An 18,544-nucleotide genomic window follows, 5' to 3' on the forward strand; every position below is an offset into this window, starting at 1 on the left:
CGCAGCTGAAGCCTGACATAGAGGGCTGAAAAAACAGCACTAAATCTTTTATGGACAAACTGCAAATCTGTATGTACAGTCAGACATTTCCCCTGTTGACCTAGAGCTCTGATCACCAGATGTGAGAGGTAAAGCAGAACATAACACCCACATGTTTTCAAAAGAGGGAAAATCCCAGGTTTAGTTCATGGCTGCCACTGTGGGTAACCCAGAAAACCTACATGACCCGAAGGTGATTTTAAGTCCCTATCCTTTTGCTGAAAAGAAAAACATGTCTTGGCACTTGGTATCTTAATGTCTAAAGCTACAGTAAAAGTATTTCCTCTTTAAAATTCATTCTGCAGTGAGAATGGCTTCCTTCTGCCCTTGCATGTGAGACTTTAATGAGTAAACCTAATGTACACACACGAAGTTGGATCACAGATCCAGCAATTACTACTTCTGAGGCTGGCTATTGAGTTCTGCATTAAGAAATGTTCAGAAGCTATCCACCTCCTATTGGGTGAGAGAGAAAAGGGCTATTCATCATCCTCAGACATGCACAACAGTATCAGTCAATTGTCTTCTATGGTGAAAGATTTTAAGTTGAAATGAATCTTTCTAATCCAATTGTTCATACTCAAGGTGACCCCAACAAGGAGTGGCTAGAAACAAGGCCTGAGCTGATCTGTACAAGCCCTTTTCAGCCTTTTAATATGGACATTAAACCCTAGAAATGGGAACAAATTATGCACACATCTTTTCATTTTAGTTTAAAATATGCACAGATCCATGTTTTAAAATGGCTCTTTGGCCTAAGACAATGAAAGAACTCCATTCATAATGAGGGACAAGCATTAGGTATGCTGACAAAAAGGGAATTAATTTGCTTAATATGTCCTTAGAGTCAGACTTTTGGAGAGAAAACATCCAGGAACTGAAAGGCCCTTCTGTCCAGACGCTCTCAGCATGACACTGAACACAACAGTTGTGTTCCATGGAGAGGGGCAGCCAGAGCCAGCATGTCGTGCAGCATCCTGGCTTGTCTGCTTGCTCTTTGGTCCTTCCTTCTTTCCATCCCACAAATACTCATTGAGAACATATCAATGTGCTTACTGAAATAGGCTCCTTCCTTTCAGAGAAGAATTTATACAGTAGCATAAGAAGCAAAGGATGTGAAAAAGAAACTTTTACTCCACATTAGGTGAAGCCAGCAAAGTCCCTCTGGAAAGGATACTTTGGTTTCTTCTTCAAAAGAAGAAATTGAAATTGAGAAAATATTTACTTCTCCTATTCATTGTTAAACGTTTACAGGAAGCTACTATAATGATTTCAGCTTTTATAATCTATTTTGATGAGCTTCAAACATCTGTGTTTTAGAACGTAATTATCTGAACTGGATTTGATCTGTTTTTGCATCCTCACAGTTGGCCACAGCAGTGGAACATCCTGAATGATTATAGCCTGAACTTCCCAAAGAGATTTCTCTGAAAAGGTCTCACTGTTCAATAACAGAAGGTATTTTATAGTAAACAAGCACAATTACACAAGTGGCTAGGTTCAAGATTTAATGTGTACATGGTACCTACATGAATAAACATTTTTTCCACTACATCTCAAAAATGGAAAATGAAAAGAAATGGCTTTCCAAATTAATATAGTAAAGTTCACAAGAAAGTTATAAAACCTGACATTATAAAGAAATAAAAACTCACAAAAGCCTGATATTAAACCTACCCTTGTACATGGGCTTTGGATTTTGGAGGGCAAATCCCACGAGACTGACTAATATTTGTACAGATTAAAAGTATATAAAACACTTTATATGTTATTTCTTTTCATCCTCTACAGCAATGATTCTCAACTAGGGCAATTTCCTCCCTCCAGGGACATCTAGCAATGTCTGGAGACATGTTTAGTTGTCACAACTTGTGGTAGGAGAGTTGCTACTGGCAACTAGTGGGCAGAGGTCAGTGATGTCGCTAATCATCCTACAGTGCGCAGAACAGACCCCCACAATAAAGGAGGACCCAGGACCACATGTCAGCAGTGCTGAAGTGGAGAAACTCTTCTCTATAGCAGTGCTTCTTGAGCTTTAAGGTGCATGTGTCATGTTAAAATGCAGTAGGTCTGGGGCAGGATCTGAGATTCTGCATCCCTCACCAACTCCCAGGTGATGCTGATGTTGCTGGTCCACAGAATACCAAGGTTCCATAGCACATGTAGTATGCGATGTGCCTGTCTTATACAGCCCTTCTCAAGGGCCGCTCTGTTCTCAAACCCCTAGTGAGTAGGTTATATGACCACCCTTTCCTTCATGGCTCTTAATACCTTGATGGACCCCAGAACCCAAGTAAGCCAGTCGAATAACCTCTCAAGAATTTGTTATCAGGTCTCAGGAACTCTAGAAAGTTTCTGCTGAAAACTAGGAGCTGGCAATCAATTCTGGGAGCTAGAAACTGATATAGGGCTAGGTCCAGAATGGATATGTATTTGGTCCATATGCACAGAGAAACAGAATTTTCTGAGCTAAATGGGCTGGTGGAGGGGGTCATGGGGGCAGGGAGATGACTGATGAGAAGCAAATATAAGAAAGTGATCTCACCTTCATTCTACAGTTCCTCCTGAGGCCCCAGCTGAACTTCTTGCCCCAGCATTCATTAGAAACCTCTATATAGTGTGACTACATTCCCTTTTTTGCTTAAACTAGTTTAAGAAGGTTTATTCACTTAAAACAACTGATTCTTGACCAAAATATGTTCATAATGATTGTCCTCAACCCTGAGATACATAACTATCACTTAGAAATTCGGCAGCTTTCTCAATGTTAGTAAGAACCAGTAAATGGCAAAGCACAATTTTTTATGCCTCCAGATCCCATGCTCCTTAAACAGGCTATCCATTAACAATCAAATAATAAACCTTACAGACTACTGCCACATCTCACAGAAAAACAATGGTGCTGGCTGGGCGCAGTGGCTCACCTGTAATCCCAGCACTTTGAGAGGCCGAGGTGGGTGAATCACCTGAGGTCAGGAGTTCGAGACCAGCCTGGCCAACATAGTGAAAACCCATCTCTACTAAAAATACAAAAATTGGCCAGGCGTGATGGTGCATGCATGTAGTCCCAGCTACTCGGGAGACTGAGGCAGAAGAATTGCTTGAACCCGAAAGGCGGACGTTGCAGTGAGCCGAGATCATGCCACTGTACTTCAGCCTGGGCAACAGAGTGAGAGATTCTGTAAAAAAACAAAAAAACAAAAAAACAAAAAACAAAAAGAAGAGGAAGAAAGAAGAAAGAAGAAGAAAAGAAAAACAATGGTGCTACAAATTTTCATTCCATTTTCCCAAGTTACCCATTCCTGCTTCCACCAAGGGAAATGTCTCCAACTCTTCAAATTGAGATCAACTTTTCTGCCACGGACAAACAGCAACACAATTACAAAAAGAAATAATAATGACCTAAAGAAGGGTAGAATTGCACAGATAATTGAAAATAGCATGCAATTTATTTACTGAGGTAATTGACAAAAAATCAATAACATATATTGAAGTGTACAACTTGTAAGCTCTGACATGTGTACACTTGTAAAATCACCACAGCAGGCAACATAGTGAACATATGCCATCCACCTCCCAAAATTTTTCTCGTGCCCCTTTGCATTCCCTACTTTTTGTCCTACCTCCTTACCCCCATTACCAGGCAACCACTGATTTGCTTTCTGTGCCTACAGATTAGTTTGCATTCTGTAGAGCTTCATATAAGTGAAATCATTTTGTATATACTCTGTCTTTGTTGGGTTTCTTTCACTCAACATAATTATTTTGAGATTCAACCACGTTGTTACACGTATCAGTAGTTTGTTCCTTTTTATTAGTGAGAAGTATTCTGTTGTTTGGATATACTACCACACTTTGTTTATCCATTCACCTGCTAGTGGATATTTGGATTGCTTCCAGTTTTTGGCTATTATAGATAAAGCTGCTATGAATGTTCATGTACAAATCTTTGTGTAGACGTATGCTTTCTTTTCACTAGTGTAAATTTGTAGGAGTGAAACGTTTCGGTCATATGGTAGGTATGTGTTTAACTTTGTAGGAAACTGCCAAACTGTTTTCCAAAGTGGTGGTACAACTTTGCATTCTCAGGAGCAGTGTATGGGAGTTCTAGTTCTTCCATATCCTTGCCAAAACTCAGTGTGGTCAGTGTTTTTAATTTTAGCCATTCTAATGGGCATGTAGGCTTGCTCACTGTGGTTTAAATTTGCATTTCCCTAAATACTATTGATGTTGAGCTTTTTCTGTTCTCTTCTCTTCTTTTCTCTTCTCTTTTTATGAGACAGAGTCTCACTCTGTCTTTCCAGGCTGGAGTGCAGTGGTGCAATCTCAGCTCACTGCAACTTCTGACTCCCAGGTTCACAGGATTCTCCCACCTCAGCCTTCCGAGTAGCTGGGACCACAGGTGGGCGCTACCGCACTTGGCTAATTTGTGTATTTTTTGGAAGAGACGGGGTTTCACCATGTTGGCCAGGCTGGTTTTTAACTCCTGACCTCAAGTGATCCACCCGCCTTGGCCGCCCAAAGTGTTGGGATTACAGACGTGAGCCACTGCACCCGGCTGATGTTGAGCATTTTTTAATGTTGTTTTTGTCACTCAGTGCCATTATTTGACCAAGTATCTGTTCAACTCTTTTGTCAAGTTTTAAACTGTGGTATTTGTTTCCTTTTATTTCTCAATTATATCTTTCAAAGAGTAGAAGTTATTATTTTGATGAAGTCCAGTTTATCCATTCTACAGGACTATTCAGGTCATCTGTTTATTTTTTGTTTTGTTTTGTGACAGGGTCTCACTCTGTCACCCAGGCTGGAGTGCAGTAGAGCAATCATAGCTCACTGTAACCTCAAACTCCTGGCTCAAATGATCTTCCCACCTGAGGTTCTCAACTAGCTGGAACTACAGATGCACACCTCCATGCTCGGCTAATTTTTATTTTATTTTTATTTTTTTAGAGATGGGGTCTCACTATATTGCCCAGGCTGATCTCAAACTCTTGGCCTCAAGTGATCCTCTGACCCTGGCCTCTCAAAGAATGAAGTGAATCTTTACCTTACACCATATATAAAAATCAACTCAAAATGGATGAAAGACCTAAACTCAAGAGCTAAAACTATAAAACTCTTAGAATAAAACATTGAAGAAAAGCTTCATGACATTGGATTTTGCAGTGCTTTCTCAAATATGACACTTTAGCATGAGTGACACAGCTAAAAATCAATGAGCTGAACTTTATCAAAATAACTTTTGTGTATCAAAGGTCACTACCAAAGAAGTAAAAAGACAACACACAAAACGGAACAAAATATTTGCAAATATACCTAAAAAGGGATTTATATCCAGAATATGTAAAAAACTCCTACAGGGGGGAGGAGCCAAGATAGCCGAATAGGAACAGCTCCAGTCTACAGCTCCCAGCATGAGCGACTCAGAAGACGGGTGATTTCTGCATTTCCATCTGAGGTACCGGGTTCATCTCAATAGGGAGTGCCAGACAGTGGGCGCAGGTCAGTGGGTGCACGCACCGTGTGTGAGCCGAAGAAGGGCGAGGCATTGCCTCACTCGGGAAGCACAAGGGGTCAGGGAGTTCCCTTTCCTAGTCAAAGAAAGGGGTGACAGACGGCACCTGGACAATCGGGTCACTCCCACCCGAATACTGTGCTTTTCCGACAGGCTTCAAAAACGGTGCACCAGGAGATTATATCCCGCACCTCGCTCAGAGGGTCCTACGCCCACGGAGTCTCGCTGATTGCTAGCACAGCAGTCTGAGATCAAACTGCAAGGCGGCAGCGAGCCTGGGGGAGGGGCGCCTGCCATTGCCCAGGCTTGCTTAGGTAAACAAAGCAGCCGGGAAGCTGGAACTGGGTGGAGCCCACCACAGCTCAAGGAGGCCTGCCTGCCTCTGTAAGCTCCACCTCTGGGGGCAGAGCACAGACAAACAAAAAGACAGCAGTAACCTCTGCCCACTTAAATGTCCCTGTCTGACAGCTTTGAAGAGAGCAGTGGTTCTCCCAGCACACAGCTGGAGATCTGAGAATGAGCAGACTGCCTCCTCAAGTGGGTCCCTGACACCTGACCCCAAGCAGCCTAACTGGGAGGCACCCCCCAGCAGGGGCAGACTGACACCTCACACGGCCGGCCAGGTACTCCAACAGACCTGCAGCTGAGGGTCCTGTCTGTTAGATGGAAAACTAACAAACAGAAAGGACATCCACACCAAAAACCCATCTCTACATCACCATCATCAAAGACCAAAAGTAGATAAAACCACAAAGATGGGGAAAAAACAGAGCAGAAAAACTGGAAACTCTAAAAAGCAGAGCGCCTCTCCTCCTCCAAAGGAACGCAGTTCCTCACCAGCAACGGAACAAAGCTGGACGGAGAATGACTTTGACGAGCTGAGAGAAGAAGGCTTCAGACGATCAAATTACTCCGAGCTACGGGAGGATATTCAAACCAAAGGCAAAGAAGTTGAAAACTTTGAAAAAAATTTAGAAGAATGTATAACTAGAATAACCAATACAGAGAAGTGCTTAAAGGAGCTGATGGAGCTGAAAACCAAGGCTCGAGAACTACGTGTAGAATGCAGAAGCCTCAGGAGACAATGCGATCAACTGGAAGAAAGGGTATCAGCGATGGAAGATGAAATGAATGAAATGAAGCGAGAAGGGAAGTTTAGAGAAAAAAAGAATAAAAAGAAACGAGCAAAGCCTCCAAGAAATATGGGACTATGTGAAAAGACCAAATCTATCTCTGATTGGTGTACCTGAAAGTGACGGGGAGAATGGAACCAAGTTGGAAAACAATCTGCAGGATATTATCCAGGAGAACTTCCCCAATCTAGCAAGGCAGGACAACATTCAGATTCAGGAAATACAGAGAATGCCACAAAGACACTCCTCGAGAAGAGCAACGCCAAGACACATAATTGTCAGATTCACCAAAGTTGAAATGAAGGAAAAAATGTTAAGGGCAGCCAGCGAGAAAGGTCAGGTTACCCTCAAAGGGAAGCCCATCAGACTAACAGCAGATCTCTCAGCAGAAACTCTACAAGCCAGAAGAGAGTGGGGGCCAATATTCAACATTCTTAAAGAAAACAATTTTCAACCCAGAATTTCATATCCAGCCAAACTAAGCCTCACAGGTGAAGGAGAAATAAAATACTTTACAGACAAGCAAATGCTGAGAGATTTTATCACCACCAGGCCTGCGCTAAAAGAGCTCCTGAAGGAAGCGCTAAACATGGAAAGGCACAACCGGTACCAGCCGCTGCAAAATCATGCCAAAATGTAAAGACCATCGAGACTAGGAAGAGACTGCATCAACTAACGAGCAAAATAACCAGCTAACATCATAATGACAGGATCAAATTCACACAAAACAATATTAACTTTAAATGTAAATGGGCTAAATGCTCCAATTAAAAGACACAGACTGTCAAATTGGATAAAGAGTCAAGACTCATCAGTGTGCTGTATTCAGGAAACCCATTTCACGTGCAGAGACACACATAGGCTCAAAATAAAAGGATGGAGGAAGATCTACCAAGCAAATGGAAAGCAAAAAAAGGCAGGGGTTGCAATCCTAGTCTCTGATAAAACAGACTTTAAACCAACAAAGATCAAAAGACACAAAGAAGGCCATTACATAATGGTAAAGGGATCAATTCAACAAGAAGAGCTAAATATCCTAAATATATATGCACCCAATACAGGAGCACTCAGATTCATAAAGCAAGTCCTGAGTGACCTACAAAGAGACTTAGACTCCCACACATTAATAATGGGAGACTTTAACACCCCACTGTCAACATTAGACAGATCAACGAGACAGAAAGTTAACAAGGATACCCAGGAATTGAACTCAGCTCTGCACCAAGTGGACCTAATAGACATCTACAGAACTCTCCATCCCAAATTAACAGAATATGCATTTTTTTCAGCACCACACCACACCTATTCCAAAATTGACCACATGCTTGGAAGTAAAGCTCTCCTCAGCAAATGTAAAAGAACAGAAATTATAAAAAACTATCTCTCAGATCACAGTGCAATCAAGCTAGAACTCAGGATTAAGAATCTCACTCAAAACCGCTCAACTACATGGAAACTGAACAACCTGCTCCTGAATGACTACTGGGTACATAATGAAATGAAGGCAGAAATAAAGATGTTCTTTGAAACCAACGAGAACAAAGACACAACATACCAGAATCTCTGGGATGCATTCAAAGCGGAGTGTAGAGGGAAATTTATAGCACTAAATGCCCACAAGAGAAAGCAGGAAAGATCCAAAATTGACACCCTAACACCACAATTAAAAGAACTAGAAAAGCAAGAGCAAACACATTCAAAAGCTAGCAGAAGGCAAGAAATAACTAAAATCAGAGCACAACTGAAGGAAATAGAGACACAAAAAACCCTTTAAAAAATTAATGAATCCAGGAGCTGGTTTTTTGAAAGGATCAACAAAATTGATAGCCCGCTAGCAAGACTAATAAAGAAGAAAAGAGAGAAGAATCAAATAGATGCAATAAAAAATGATAAAGGGGATATCACCACCGATACCACAGACATACAAACTACCATCAGAGAATAATACAAACACCTCTACGCAAATAAACTAGAAAATCTAGAAGAAATGGATAAATTCCTCAACACATACACCCTCCCAAGACTAAACCAGGAAGAAGTTGAATCTCTGAAATAGACCAATAACAGGAGCTGAAATTGTGGCAATAATCAATAGCTTACCAACCAAAAAGAGTCCAGGACCAGATGGATTCACAGCCGAATTCTACTAGAGGTACAAAGAGGAGCTGATACCATTCCTTCTGAAACTATTCCAATCAACAGAAAAAGAGGGAATCCTCCCTAACTCATTTTATGAGGCCAGCATCATCCTGATACCAAAGCCTGGCAGAGACACAACCAAAAAAGAGAATTTTGGACCAATATCCTTGATGAACATTGATGCAAAAATCCTCGATAAAATACTGGCAAACCGAATCCAGCAGCACATCAAAAAGCTTATCCACCATGATCAAGTGGGCTTCATCCCTGGGATGCAAGGCTGGTTCAATATAGGCAAATCAATAAATGTAATCCAGCATATAAACAGAACTAAAGACAAAAAACACATGATTATCTCAATAGATGCAGAAAAGGCCTTCGACAAAATTCAACAGCCCTTCATGCTAAAAACTCTCAATAAATTAGGTATTGATGGGACGTATCTCAAAATAATAAGAGCTATCTATGACAAACCCACAGCCAATATCATACTGAATGGGCAAAAACTGGAAGCATTCCCTTTGAAAACTGGCACAAGACAGGGATGCCCTCTCTCACCACTCCTATTCAACATAGTGTTGGAAGTTCTGGCCAGGGCAATTAGGCAGGAGAAGGAAATAATGGGTATTCAGTTAGGAAAAGAGGAAGTCAAATTGTCCCTGTTTGCAGACGACATGATTGTATATCTAGAAAACCCCACTGTCTCAGCCCTAAATCTCCTTAAGCTGATAAGCAACTTCAGCAAAGTCTCAGGATACAAAATCAATGTACAAAAATCACAAACATTCTTATACACCAGTAACAGACAAACAGAGAACCAAATCATGAGTGAACTCCCATTCACAATTGCTTCAAAGAGAATAAAATACCTAGGAATCCAACTTACAAGGGATGTGAAGGACCTCTTCAAGGAGAACTACAACCCACTGCTCAAGGAAATAAAAGAGGATACAAACAAATGGAAGAACATTCCATGCTCATGGGTAGGAAGAATCAATATCATGAAAATGGCCATCCTGCCCAAGGTAATTTATAGATTCAATGCCATCCCCATCAAGCTACCAATGAGTTTCTTCACAGAATTGGAAAAAACTACTTTAAAGTTCATATCGAACCAAAAAAGAGCCTGCATCGCCAAGTCAATCCTAAGACAAAAGAACAAAGCTGGAGGCATCACACTACCTGACTTCAAACTATACTACAAGGCTACAGTCACCAAAACAGCATGGTACTGGTACCAAAACAGAGATATAGATCAATGGAACAGAACAGAGCCCTCAGAAATAATGCCGCATATCTACAACTATCTGATCTTTGACAAACCTGACAAAAATAAGCAATGGGGAAAGGATTCCCTATTTAATAAATGGTGCCGGGAAAACTGGCTAGCCATATGTAGAAAACTGAAACTGGATCCCTTCCTTACACCTTATACAAAAATCAATTCAAGACGGATTAAAGACTTAAATGTTAGACCTAAAACCATGAAAACCCTAGAAGAAAACCTAGGCATTACCATTCAGGACATAGGCATGGGCAAGGACTTCATGTCTAAAACACCAAAAGCAATGGCAACAAAAGCCAAAATTGACAAATGGGATCTAATTAAACTAAAGAGCTTCTGCACAGCAAAAGAAACTACCATCAGAGTGAACAGGCAACCTACAAAATGGGAGAAAATTTTCACAACCTACTCATCTGACAAAGGGCTAACATCCAGAATCTACAATGAACCCCAACAAATTTACAAGAAAAAAACATACAACCCCATCAAAAAGTGGGCGAAGGACATGAACAGACACTTCTCAAAAGAAGACATTTATGCAGCCAAAAAACACATGAAAAAATGCTCACCATCGCTGGCCATCAGAGAAATGCAAATCAAAACCACAATGAGATACCATCTCACACCAGTTAGAATGGCAATCATTAAAAAGTCAGGAAACAACAGGTGCTGGAGAGGATGTGGAGAAATAGGAACACTTTTACACTGTTGGTGGGACTGTAAACTAGTTCAACCATTGTGGAAGTCAGTGTGGCGATTCCTCAGGGATCTAGAACTAGAAATACCATTTGACCCTGCCATCCCATTACTGGGTATATACCCAAAGGATTATAAATCATGCTGCTATAAAGACACATGCACACGAATGTTTATTGCGGCATTATTCACAATAGCAAAGACTTGGAACCAACCCAAATGTCCAACAATGATAGACTGGATTAAGAAAATGTGGCACATATACACCATGGAATACTATGCAGCCATAAAAAATGATGAGTTCATGTCCTTTGTAGGGATATGGATGAAATTGGAAATCATCATTCTCAGTCAACTATCGCAAGAACAAAAAACCAAACACCGCATATTCTCACTCATAGGTGGGAATTGAACAATGAGAACACATGGACACAGGAAGGGAACATCACACTCTGGGAACTGTTGTGGGGTGGGGGGAGGGGAGAGGGATAGCATTGGGAGATATACCTAATGCTAGATGACGAGTTAGTGGGTGCAGCGCACCAGCATGGCACATGTATACACATGTAACTAACCTGCACATTGCGCACATGTACCCTAAAACCTAAAGTATAATAATAATAAATAAATAAATAAAAATTAAAAAAAAAGAAATAGAGAAAGGGTTCTGGAACACAAATGATGAAAAGAAAACCTGTTTTCTCTGTTAGAGCACCATTAAATTAACTATTCATTTAAATATCCAAAAAAAAAAAAAAAGAACTCCTACAACCCAACACAACCCAATTCAAAAATGGACTTAGAACTTGAAGACATTTCTCCAAACAAGATACATAAATAGCTAATAAGCACATATTAAGTATCTATTTAATATCACTAGTCATTAGGAAAATGCAAATCAAAACCACAATGAGATACCACTTCACACTCATTAGGATGTTATTACAGATTTGAAAAAAAAGAAAATAAGTGTTAGCAAGGATATAGAGAAATTGGAACTCTTGTGCACTGCAAGTAGGAATGTAAAATGGTACAACCATTGTAAAAAACAGTACGGCAGTTCCTCAAAATGTTACCTATAGAATTACCATATGATTCAGCAATTCTATTCCTGGGTATATACCCAAAAGAACTGAAAGCAGGACCTCAAACAGATATTTGCACTTCCATGTTTATAGCAGCATTATTCACAATAGCCCAAAGGTAAAAGCAACCCAAATGTCCATTATAGATGAATGGATAAACAAAATGTGGTATATACATACAATAAAATATTATTCAGTCTTCAAAAAGAAGGAAATTCTGATGCATGCTACATGAATAAACCTTGAAGACATTAAAAGTGAAATAAGGTAGACACAAAAGGATGCATACTGTATGATTCCACTAATACGAGATACCTAGAGTAAACAAATTCACAGAGACAGAAAGGAGAATGACGGTTGCTAGAGGCTGAGGGGGAAAGGAGAATGAGGAGTTGACTGTTTAATAGGCACAAAATTCAAGTTGGGAAAATGAAATTGTGCTGGAGATGGATGGTGGTAGTAGTTGCAAAACAATGTTAAAATATTTAATGTCACTGAACTGTATAGCTAAAATGGTTAAAATAGTAAATTTTGTTATGTATGTTTTACCACGATAAAACTAAATTTTAAAAATACACGTTTGGCCAGGTGTGGTAGCTCATGCCTGTAATCCCAGCACTTTGGAAGGCCGAGGCAGGGGGATTACCTGAGGTCAGGAGTTCAAGACCAGCCTGGCCAACATGGCGAAACCCCATCTCTACTAAAAATACAAAAATTAGCTGGGCGTGGTGGTGTGTACCTGTAATCCCAGCTACCCAGGAGGCTGAGGCAGGAGAATCGCTAGAACCCTGGGGGCAGAGGTTGCAGTGAGCTGAGATTGCGCCAATGCACTCCAGCCTGGGCAACAGAACAGGACTCCATCAAAAACAAAAACAAAAACAAAAAACACACACACACAGTTTAGACTTCACTCAAGGTCTGAGGAAGGTCACTCTAAGACACTGAAGATCCTTTTATTGGTAGGAACTTTAAAAATTTTTTCTTTTTTTTTTTTTTATTATTATTATTATTATCATTATTATTATTATTATTATACTTTAGGCTCTATGGTACATGTGCGCAACGTGCAGGTAAGTTACATATGTATACATGTGCCATGCTGGTGCGCTGCACCCACCAACTCGTCATCTAGCTTTAGGTATATCTCCCAATGCTATCCCTCCCACCTCCTCCCACCCCACAACAGTCCCCGAAGTGTGATGTTCCCCTTCCTGTGTCCATGTGTTCTCATTGTTCAATTCCCACCTATGAGTGAGAATATGCGGTGTTTGGTTTTTTGTTCTTGCGATAGTTGACTGAGAATGATGATTTCCAATTTCATCCATGTCCCTACAAAGGATGTGAACTCATCATTTTTCATGGCTGCATAGTATTCCATGGTGTATATGTGCCACATTTTCTTAATCCAGTCTATCATTGTTGGACATTTGGGTTGGTTCCAAGTCTTTGCTATTGTGAATAATGCCGCAATAAACATACGTGTGCATGTGTCTTCATAGCAGCATGATTTATAGTCCTTTGGGTCTATACCCAGTAATGGGATGGCTGGGTCAAATGGAATTTCTAGTTCTAGATCCCTGAGGAATCGCCACACTGACTTCCACAAGGGTTGAACTAGTTTACAGTCCCACCAACAGTGTAAAAGTGTTCCTATTTCTCCACATCCTCTCCAGCACCTGTTGTTTCCTGACTTTTTAATGATTGCCATTCTAACTGGTGTGAGATGGTATCTCATTGTGGTTTTGATTTGCATTTCTCTGATGGCCAGCGATGGTGAGCATTTTTTCATGTGTTTTTTGGCTGCATAAATGTCTTCTTTGGAGAAGTGTCTGTTCATGTCCTTCGCCCACTTTTTGATGGGGTTGTTTGTTTTTTTCTTGTAAATTTGTTGGAGTTCATTGTAGATTCTGGATATTAGCCCTTTGTCAGATGAGTAGGTTGCGAAAATTTTCTCCCATTTTGTAGGTTGCCTGTTCACTCTGATGGTAGTTTCCTTTGCTGTGCAGAAGCTCTTTAGTTTAATTAGATCCCATTTGTCAATTTTGGCTTTTGTTGCCATTGCTTTTGGTGTTTTAGACATGAAGTCCTTGCCCATGCCTATGTCCTGAATGGTATTGCCTAGGTTTTCTTCTAGGGTTTTTATATACATTTTTTTCAGCACCACACCACACCTATTCCAAAATTGACCATATACTTGGAAGTAAAGCTCTCCTCAATAAATGTAAAAGAACAGAAATTATAACAAACTATCTCTCAGATCACAGTGCAATCAAGCTAGAACTCAGGATTAAGAATCTCACTCAAAACCACTCAACTACGTGGAAACTGAACAACCTGCTCCTGAATGACTACTGGGTACATAATGAAATGAAGGCAGAAATAAAGATATTCTTTGAAACCAACGAGAACCAAGACACAACATACCAGAATCTCTGGGATGCATTCAAAGCAGTGTGTAGAGGCAAATTTATAGCACTAAATGCCCACAAGAGAAAGCAGGAAAGATCCAAAATTGACACCCTAACATCACGATTAAAAGAACTAGAAAAGCAAGAGCAAACACATTCAAAAGCTAGCAGAAGGCAAGAAATAACTAAAATCAGAGCACAACTGAAGGAAATAGAGACACAAAAAACCCTTCAAAAAATAAATGAATCCAGGAGCTGGTTTTTTGAAAGGATCAGCAAAATCGATAGACCGCTAGCAAGATTAATAAAGAAAAAAAGAGAGAAGAATCAAATAGATGCAATAAAAAATGATAAAGGGGATATCACCACCGATCCCACAGAAATACAAACTACCATCAGAGAATATTACAAACAACTCTATGCACATAAACTAGAAAATCTAGAAGAAATGGATAAATTCCTCAACACATACACCCTCCCAAGACTAAACCAGGAAGAAGTTGAATCTCTGAATAGACCAATAACAGGAGCTGAAATTGTGGCAATAATCAATAGCTTACCAACCAAAAAAAGTCCAGGACCAGATGGGTTCACAGCCGAATTCTACCAGAAGTACAAGGAGGAGCTGGTACCATTCCTTCTGAAACTATTCCAATCAATAGAAAAAGAGGGAATCCTCCCTAACTCATTTTATGAGGCCAGCATCATCCTGATACCAAAGCCTGGCAGAGATACAACAAAAAAAGAGAATTTTAGACTAAAAATTTTTTCTTTAAATCAGTAAATGGAATATAAATATTTTCTAGATTGTTTAAAAAACTACACCCCGGCCAGGCGTGGTGGCTCACACCTGTAATCCCACCATTTTGGGAGCCTGAGGCAGGCAGATCACAAGGTCAGGAGATAGAGACCATCCTGGCCAACACAGTGAAACCCCATCTCTACTAAAAATACAGAAAATTAGCCGGGCGTGGTGGCACACTCCTGTAGTCCCAACTACTCATGAGGCTGAGGCAGGAGAATCGCTTGAACCTGGGAGGTGGAGGTTGCAGTGAGCCGAGACCGTGCCACTGCACCCCAGCCTGGGCGACAGAGCAAGACTCCATCTCAAAAAACAAACAAAAAAACTACACCCTCTCCAATAGGAAAATAAAGTCAATTTCAAGGGAAAAAGTAAGCTAATTTTGTAGTTCTGGGTAGAATACCTACTGTCTTTAAAAAATCACAGACAGAATAAATAAGTTCTCCATTTGGCTTTAATAATACAAACCAAAAAAATTAAGTGAAGCCAGCTAAAATAAAGGGGGACCAAGTGGATCAAGAACATCCTTAACTTTTAACAGCTATCATAATGAACTGCTATCAACCGTTGCCAGCAAAAAGCTAACTCCAAAACTATTCAGTTCAACCTTATAGACCTATTCTAGTGTAGATAAATAAAATATGGAAGCAACGAGCTTGTTCAAGTACTCCAGATTCAACTAATTTCACTATTTTGTTATCCTTCTATTTTAATAATATATTTGAGGCTATGTAAAGTCAAGGGAGGTCCTCAAAACAATGTTATACACTAGTAATATGGAGGCAACAAGCAGCTTCCTAAGAGCTGCTAGTCTTAAAAGCTTATTCCCCACCACCCCTTTCAATTCTACAAGCATATGAATCAGGAATTAAGAACAGTCATCCAGCATTCAGAGTAGTAACTCAAGCCTCATTCTGAGCTCTGTGGGTTAGACACAGCATAACTGCCCAGAAATGTCCACTGCTACCAGACAGAAATAATGATGTGTTCCTTTCTCTATGAAAGGATTTTGAGAATTACAGTTCTTTAAAACATTTTGAGATGCTTAAATTAAAAAAAAAAATCTAAAAAGGGCAGAATTCCATTTCTAATGACCGCTTCATGAAGTGGTAACAAATAGAATGCACACATGCAACGTGTCTGGTCTCCAAGCAGAATATTTGAATAGTGGGAACCTGCTATCCAGTTTGGTCCCCAGCTGACAGATACCAGTTGGAAATGAAAGAGTGGAAAAAGCCATTGTGGCAGTAGTCTGCATCCTGCAAGAGTAGATTCTGACTGGCGTCACTTCCACAGTGAAAGGTAACAAAATCTGACAAAGAAAAATTCAGGCTCCTTTTCTACTTGTAATTGTCACATCAGCCCAAGTGGAAGTATGTTATACGAGAGATACAGCAAAGAATGCAAGCAAATATCACTGGCCACAGAAAGGCCCCTCTCAGCCAAACCAAGGCAGAATTTCTCAAGGATGAGCAGTATTCCACAGAGAGATCTGTTGGCTGTAAAAAGCTTATTGATCCTGCTGAAGCTTTCTGTCGATTATTAAAATTCAAGAGATCCAGATGAGATTTGTTACAATCCATTCATAGGTGACTACAACATAAGACTGAGTCTTCACATAGAGGGGAAGGGTCTTTGTCTTCTTATTGCCCAGGAAAGAAAACAACCCTTTTATTCTCCTGGACATCAGAGGAGATTCTTCAAAAGAGGTTCCTCCACATTTCCTTTACATTCCATGCCAGATTCATCCAGGCGCCTTCCCTGAATTACACTGATGTTTTAGAATACAGAGAGAGACTGGGGGAGGTTCGAGAGAAATAGGATATTTTCCCTTAGACGTATATCCTATAGTAGCAGCTGGGAAGGGTCTGAACATTAAGTCAAGTGTGAGTTGAACCAAAATTTTTTCTGTATGGGCAGAAAAATTTTCTATAATTGTAAACTATTGAGTTCTCATTCATTCCAATTCCAGGATTTTAATCCTCCTCAGCCAAGAGAAATGAACTAATAGGAAGTCTAACCTCATTACTCAGTTCTGTGTGTGAGGTTTTGGCAAAATGTTTAAGAGAGATGTGTGCACCTATGTGGGAAGCCTGTACTGATGAAAAATGTATCAAGTGTTTTATGGGTATGAATTATAATAAATACTAGTATATAATTTGGGTGATGCCCAAGTTATCCCCAAGTACCCCCAAGTACTTATTTAGGTATGTTCTAAAGTTAGCATCTTTCAACAATCTTTTCTTTTCTTTCAACAATCTGTTCACGCCACAACTACTGACTACATATCTAGCACGTATAGGTACTGTGCTAGAAAGAGAAGCTGGAAGGTGGGAATACATAGATAAATTAAACATAGTCTCTGCACTTGAAGAACCAACAGTCTACAGCAGGAGATAGATATGTAAACAAATGCTTTAACACATGGGATAAATGCTTTAATACATGGACTGAATACATGGATAAGTTCTTTAATACATGGAAACACAAACAGAAAATCAACATCTAAGACTAAGGTTTGTTTGTTTGGTTTTTGTTTTTTGTTTTGTTTTGTTTTTGTTTTTAAACACAAGGCAGGGGATTGAGCCTGGAGTCCTATTTTTAAATTTTAAGTCCAAATCCCTGAAGAGGTCAAAATATACAATTTGCATTTATAACTCTTCTAATTCCTCCTACAGTCACAAGATAAACCTAATACAAGAGTGGCTCATGTCTGTAGATCACAGCAGGGAACTGCTCTTTGTTCTATTTGGTTTACAAGTCCTATGTGGGTTGTGGAATGTTAGCAGTTTACACATGGCTGGTGAGGAGCAGCTATGCAAGAGTTGTCAGGAACTCAGCTGTGATAGACCAGGCATGGCCATTAGGAAAGCACATGAAAATAAATGTCTGGAAGGAAGACAGTTGTTGTTCCAAAGAATCAAAGTCAAACATCAGGTCATTTGTCCATCTAAACATACACTTATTCCAGCTTTGATAACAGCAAGAAAACAACTGACAATGGTTTATTAATATGAAACAAATAATCAATGGTGTGAAGATTTAAGGGATGTTTTCTTTCTGATTTGATACAAGCCTTAAATACTTCATCTAGACTTACATACCTAGGGGCCACAGTAGTTCATAATGTTTGAGAAAGTATCCAGCAGAGAGTTGGGAATTATGGATAATTTTTAGAAGGATTACCCTACAACCATGGAAGTCAGGTATTAGCTTTCTTTTATCAGACAGTGATGGGGAAATGCCAGCCCACAGCCTTTTTTAAGGAAAACCACTTCTTCATCCCACCCCTGCTGAGAGCCATAGCTGCTCATGAAGTACCACAGGATTTCAACCACTCCAGCACAGCTGTTTGAGTCAGATGTGGGCATCTGACTGAAAGCCAATCAATTGAATGATCAATAACATATTTTGTGACCTGGAATGAAGAAAAGAGCTCCAA

General features: G+C 40.0%; 1 protein-coding gene across 4 annotated transcripts in view; it reads right to left on the reverse strand.

Annotated features, from left to right (window-relative positions):
- TTC28 (tetratricopeptide repeat domain 28) overlaps positions 1–18,544 on the reverse strand; it is a 740,175-nt gene that overhangs the window by 250,396 nt on the left and 471,235 nt on the right. The window lies entirely within an intron of this gene.

Source organism: Pongo pygmaeus, chromosome 23 (assembly GCF_028885625.2).
Source record: "Pongo pygmaeus isolate AG05252 chromosome 23, NHGRI_mPonPyg2-v2.0_pri, whole genome shotgun sequence".
In the NCBI taxonomy this organism is placed as follows: domain Eukaryota; kingdom Metazoa; phylum Chordata; class Mammalia; order Primates; family Hominidae; genus Pongo; species Pongo pygmaeus.